The following is a 7,260-nucleotide window of genomic DNA, read 5'->3' on the forward strand; positions in this document are numbered from 1 at the left end:
GCTAATCAACTGTGCCCGCCTTGTCTTTATAAACAAGCTATTCAAATGCAGACCCGGAAACAATCACTTGTCCCTGTTTGTGCGTCACCTAGTCACCTATTGTGTTGCTAATTGTGTACAAAGCACTCCCCAACCACTCCTGGAATGTTTCATGCAACATTTACTGGCATAGTAATATTTAATCCTTGCAGCATGTTTATGTTTACCTGACAGGCTGTCAACAGGCCAGCTGAGAAGGATGGGAGGAACTTTTGGAAACACTTTTGTATACATGTTGCTGTTAAAAACAATGTGCCACAACTTAACAGTAGAGAACACGGATATCCATAGCCTAAATATAATCTTAATATATCTCTTATAAAAAAAGACATGGATGGAGCTTGTCATAGTGTCTGATGAGTGCTCTGGCCTTTTCCCAAAACAAGTCTTGAAACAGTGAAATGGACAAATTGTATTTTTTATATTTGCTTAGTTTCTGAGAAAAAGAGACAGATACCAATAAATACGAAAAAAGTGTTATTTTGTGAGATATAAATGGCCCTTTCCTTACATTTCTGTTATGGAGTTCTAATATGTTATTGACATGGATCATAACATTTGTTAAATTGAAGTTTACAAACCTTTGGACCTGTACAACATAACCATGGAGCATGGAAACAAACCATCATGAAGCCACACAAACATCCTGTTTGTTGGATTGTGAAAGGATCAGAGCGTACTTTAAATTCAAGAACCATGAGTGTATTGTGTTTGGCGCCAATTAATAAATACAGCACTTAGACTTGCGCAAAGGGAGAGCTCTTTCCCGTCTAAAGGATATCCTTTGTTTAACATAAAGTGTTTTTCCACATTTGTGTTGTGCGGTTTACTGCAGGGGTTGCTGTGAGGATATTAAAGGTCAACTGGTTAGATGCTTTTGGGAGTTGCTTTATTACACTCACTGAGACACAGGATGCGACTTCACTGGAAAATGATCATGATGATGCTGTGCAAACATGCTTCCTGTCATCTCAATGCATTTTTCTCTGGAAATCCTGGGATTTCTTTATTCCTTGTATTCCCATTGGGAATGCTATTGGCTATTGTTTTAAGTTACACCGAGGACAATGATTACAATAACATTATTTTTGTCAATTTGTTGTACTCAGCACATCTATATCCTGTATGATGGATTACAAATTCTGAACTTTTGAAACAAGTCATATACTTAAACAGAATTTGAACAGCAACATGAACTTTCCCACCTTTTTTCCCAGCTGTTTTGGAGATCTTACAACCCCCTGGAACCTATTTTATTGTTGTTTTGATTTACGACCTAGGGTGAAATGGGATGGGCTTTCTAACTACTTGTTTTGTTTAGCTGCTCCGGACAGCACCCAGAACCTCATTTATTTTAGAAGCCTAAGCGGTTTACTACAACAAAACCAAAGACAACATTAAAAATATATAAAACATTACAAAACAAACACACAAAAATACATCCAGTGGTAAATAAGATTGTTTTAATAAGTGCTAATAATTGTTATGGTTCTTAAAATGTAAAATGTATAAATCTCTTGAAGTTAAACCTTGGTCCGAATTATTTTAAGCTTGTACTGGGTTAACTACTGTATGAAATGACTCATGATTAAGCGTAACACAGATTAAACAACACAGATCAGACAGTGTAGAAGAGAGGCCCTTCACTTGTTTTAAAGCTGAAAAATAACCCCACAGTCAAATTACTAGTGTGATTAATAAAAAAAGATGCAGTGTGATTATTTTGTTTTGTTATCTGCATATAAACTGGACACTATCTAATAGCCTTTCTGGGTCTTCTCATACCTTCCGACTTTTTAAGTACGTCATTGAGGCCACACTCAGATCACGATCATCGAGGATCAGTTTGAGGCTAAATGACAAATTATTAATCTTAACACTGTTTTTTTCTTTCGGGGTTTTGACCCTCAATATGTGGACAGCACAGATCACCACCTAGACTAGGGGCCATTGTGTCGCAACATGCCCAGCCACCACCCTCCCCTCCTGATGCAGGAAAGGGAACGGGTGCTTATGATTACGACCTCCTTCCTCACCTGGGGTTGCAGGACTGTGACCTCTTTTGTCTGTTACTGCTAATGTTCCTTCTTTACTGTGAATTCTAATTGCATTTCCTATCTGCCTGGCCTCCCCAATTCCCATGGCTGCCCAAGCTGGTAAAGACATCACCGGGCAAAAACGTTTTATCTTGTGCAGATACTATTGTGTTAAGGGGGAGGGTGGCAAACGCTGGAAACAGCTGGGAGGGAAAAGAGACCCCAGCACTAATGTCCTTTTTGTGACAAAGACTTCAGCCGAACCATGACTTTCACCTTGACCTCTTTCTGTAGATGCGTTATGGATATGAAAACATATGTCTGTCTGATTGCTTAAACGATGTGTTTGACTTCTAGTAACCCCTGTTTGTGCAGCTAGAACAAATGTAGCCTCAGTTTAATGGGCACATCCTGCAGTACTACAGTTGCACATGTGATGTCGACATACCAAATTACTGACGCATACACTTTTTATTGGCTACTGCAGTTCCAAAAACGGCAATAGTGGTGTTAACCATTCATTTGTCCAATGACATTGTTATGTGACTTTGTGGCTCTTTCACAAATTGGGTTGGCATGGGACTCATCAGTCATAAATCATGTATGCACAGGGGAGAGACTTACTATGACTCTCAAGGTGCATTTTCCAATCAACTCAGCTTAAAAATACTGTTGTTCTGCAGACGCTAAATATTATGCTGTTGAGAAAATTATCAGCATGCCAAAATGACAGACATAATAAAACATGATTTGTCAGAGATTGAGCTAAAATATCTAAATAGTCTTACTAATGTAAAGCTATGTGAATGTATCCCACTTTGCAATTCTATTCAGCCATTTTTCTTTAATGATCCACAGCAGTAGTGTCATGCATTTTGTTGGCTGTGTGGAATCATTTATACTAAACAAACAATTCATTTAAAGAATAATAAAAGAGAAAAAGAGCGAAAAATATAAAATGAAGAAACAAACCAATTTTTTTTCTTATGTTAGACACACAAATACAACTTACAGAGAAGAAACAAATCCTGTTCACAATTATTTTAACATGTAGTAATTAGAATACAATTCAATATTATGTTGTTATACTTTGTTCTGTATGTGTGCCCAAACTGGGAACAAATAACATGTCTTCAAGTTTCATTGGTTGTATACATTGTGGATTTCATGAGCTGAGCTGATGTGAGCCCAGACCAGCTGCATCGTCCTATTTATCTTTGTCATTGATTATCCATCACATACTGAGATCCCTACGGCGCTACACCACAGGCAGGGATATTTAGAAGATTAAGGAGCATGTAGTCTGCTAAGAAAGAGCACCAGGGCTAAAGCCACTGCAGTTATTTGGTTTCAATTCCTCAGGCTGAGACATCAGTCAATGCACAAAGTGAATGTTAACACACGTGTTGGCAGCCCTCACGGGATGGGAGAAACCCGACTGAGCAGGAGGATGTACAATCTCTGACCTTTTGATGATAAATAATGGCTTATAATGAATACTGCATATCTTGCATGAAATCAAAAGTTATTCTGTTTCCTGGTTGTTGACAAATTGTTGAGGTTATCGTGTTTTCATTAAGAGTAAAACTGAATGATAAACCACAATAAGTGGAATGTCCCAAGTACAATTCAAAACGTCAAAACTAATATGGGAAATACCCATTAGACTAATTTGCAATTGTTCGTCTCAACAATTTATGACTTTACCACTTCCTGATAACACCCTTCTTAACAAAGTACACAGTAAATTTCTCTGAGTAAAATTGACTCAAATTGAAGAAAATTTTACTCTAAAAATATAACATTTGGTCCCAACCTATATAGAGTAAAATGTACTCTTTGTTCAGAGTTGTATTTTTAGAGTTCATTTTACTCTATTATGTGCTTAGATTTGACTCTGCTTAATGGTTATTTACTCTATGTAGTGTATATTAAAAACAACTCTACTGCCATTTTACTCATAATAGAAGGTAATTTTACTCCCAATCGAACGTAATTTCACTCCAACTAGAAGGTAATTTTACTCAGAATAGAATAAATGAACCATAATGATCTTTACAATAAAAAAGGTCAATAAACCAAAGTGCTTAAGGAACATGAGTGGGCGTGTGTGAAGCTGACCATTGAGCGGCCCGACCAAGCAAGGAGGCAGAGGCAGAGAGTTCAAATACAACCCGCTGTGGGCATTTATTCCTCTTTGTGGTACAGGATACACAGCCTCAATATGACTGTCTCACGTGAACACAGTCACCAGCCACCAGGACCTCTCACACACACACACACTAACAGGAAAACAGAACCTAAATACACACAGGACTAATCAAACCAACAAGACACAGGTGAGGAGGGAGGAGAAAACACAGGGCACCAGGTGAACGCAATCACCAGCAACAGACAAGACGGGAGGGGGAACACTTTTCAAACTAAAACAAGAAACAGAGACAGACAAACTAAAACATAGACAGATTGTGACAAATATATGCATAAATGACAAATGACATGCTTCCTGTGCAATGTTTTAGCGTGGAACAAATGAATATACTTCGCCAATAATGAAGCTATATAATCCGTAACGGAGACCGAGATCTATGGCCCCAGAGATCACCTCCGTTACAGCGTGGTCATGGTTTAACTCCAATAGAATTGACTCTGCATTTTTGATCGCACTCTAGAAGCTATGAGTAATAAATACACTCAAATGATTAAATATCACTATTTCAGAGCAAAATAGTAATTACTCTGGAAAAAATACTCACCAATATTTCCTGTGTAGGGGTTTTCTTGCCTGGGGTTTACATGATCTTAATCCTCATAATGAAATGATAGATTGTGGTAATCGCCTGAATCTTCCCCGCTGATTTTAAGAAATAATTTGTCAACTGCCTCCATCTTGTGTCCATAAAAGTGTACTGCCACTGGAATTGTTACTCTTCTTCTGTTTCTACATATTGTAGGTCAGGTCTCTAGGTTGGTAATCTGCAAAGCATGAGATCAAAGCCCTACCACTCTATATGTTGTTTTGAAAAGGTGATTATTCTGGATAATTATATTTTGTTAAGCTGCAAAAAATATCTAAATTCAGAGGAAGAGGAAGCTTTGGAATGTGGAGTGTATTGTCTTTCATCAACAGTCTATTTTTTAAGGATGTTATTGATTAATGTCAGCCCTCATTTTACATTACAATTCAGTCCACAGTCACAGTAATCTATTCTTCTGTCCATCTCAACTCCATACCTTTCTTAAAGCACAAAACACCTTCTACCATCAGGCAAAAACTGAAGGAGAACTTGTCCATGTCCGGACACAATGGTTAGAAACTGTGACAGGCAGACAGACAGACTTGCCTTTGGGTTATGTAAATAAATAATTAGGCTAATCACAATAAATTAGGGTCTATCTGACCCAAGTTACAAAATGAGACATGCACATTTAATCACAGAATCAAAGGCCTATTGGATTATACTATGCACTCTTTAACTCTACACGCTTTTTACCTTTAAAAGTGCTTTTAAAACTTTGTTGTGAAAAAGGTTATTGTTTGTAGGGTTGGTGATAAAGTCATTTATTAATACATATTTCTTCAAAACAGAAAATCTTTGTCTTCTGTGGAACAGAAAGGAGACAGTTAATAGAAGCAAGAAAAAACAGGTATAAAAGAAGAAAAAGCCCAAGTTCACTGCATGCTAGTTAGGAGTTAGGAGTTTAGTTATTGAACAGTTGTTGAAGAATGTGCACCATTGAGGCTATGGTTTCAACAGTTTTTTTATTTAACCAAAAAAGTCTAATTGAGATTAAAAATGTATTTAGCAAGAGAGTCCTGGCCAAGATAGGCAGCAACACATTACTCATATTAATAGTTTGACATTTTGGGAAAGGTGTATGTTTACTTAAGCTAAGGCTGACGTGCCAAATGATTCTCTGTCATGCGCAGCAACTTTTTTTTTTTTTTGGACAGAATTCACGTTAGTTATTTCAATTTTTTTTCTGCTAAGCTAATATTTCTTGGCTGTAGCTTCATATTGGTAGCATATACAACTGCGGTCAACTCAGCCGTCTCTCGCGTTTGCTTGGTCAAATCAGCAGCTCTTCATTTTTGAGTGCGCGATTAATGCGCCTTTACAGTAATCGCTGTACAAGAGTAAAACAATGCATGTTTTTTTCTGCTTTATTTGCAATACAAATAATTTGTACCATAAGTTCTTAATAAAACTGACACTGTTTGACTCAGTCCTAGTTTGACTGCTACCAACAATAAAATGAAGTACTTTTACTGTGTACTTTTGGGGTAATACTCTCTCAAAGTCCCCTCCTGAGAACAAAATCATGCCACGTATATATAAGCTTCTGGTGCTTTTTTAAACACGTAAACAAATAGCTGTAGGCTATCCATGGTTCCGATAGAGAGGGGGGGTGGTATAAGGAAAACACAGACACTCATCACCAAGGTCACAATATCAATCGATCCAGCAGAGCAATAGCCTATAGGCAAAACACAGAAGATCAGCTCTCTGAATTATGAGATGACGTTTGGTAGGTATGTCAGCACAGTGCCCCTATGGTGATTATTTTTTTGCCGCACACATTAAATAGAAAAATACTCTGAGCATGCGCAGTGTAGTTTTTACAGCACCCATTCAGTGAGAGAGAGGGGCTAGATCGGGGCTTGACCCACGTCGCTCAAAACGGCTCAATAGGCACACTGTAACTAATTAGAAGAACACAGACTAAAACAGCAATGTACAGACAAATCAGATGATTAAACATGATCTTAAAATATATTTTAAGATGTATTTTTTTGCATTTATTTGCATTCTTTTGGAATTATTATTTGAATTACTTTCTGCTGACACTAGGTGGGGCTGTCCCCACTAATGACCAGTCGCCACTGGTACTTTTTGAGTAATACTCGGTCAAACTCCCGTCCCGAGTACAATAATTCATGTATACTGCTATATTTGATGAGGGATAAAATGATTTTTTGCAATAAGTTCTACATGAAATTGATACTGTTGGAGTCAGTACAACTTGGACTACTCCCACAAGTACAATCAAGTATTTTTACTGTGTAATCTTTGAGTAATCCCCTGTCCACCTCCCCTCCTGAGTACAATAATGCATGTTTTCTGCTATATTTAATAAGCGTTAGAAAAATGTTCTTCACAATACTGATAATGTTAGACAGTGT

Source organism: Trematomus bernacchii, unplaced genomic scaffold (genome assembly GCF_902827165.1).
Source record: "Trematomus bernacchii unplaced genomic scaffold, fTreBer1.1, whole genome shotgun sequence".
In the NCBI taxonomy this organism is placed as follows: domain Eukaryota; kingdom Metazoa; phylum Chordata; class Actinopteri; order Perciformes; family Nototheniidae; genus Trematomus; species Trematomus bernacchii.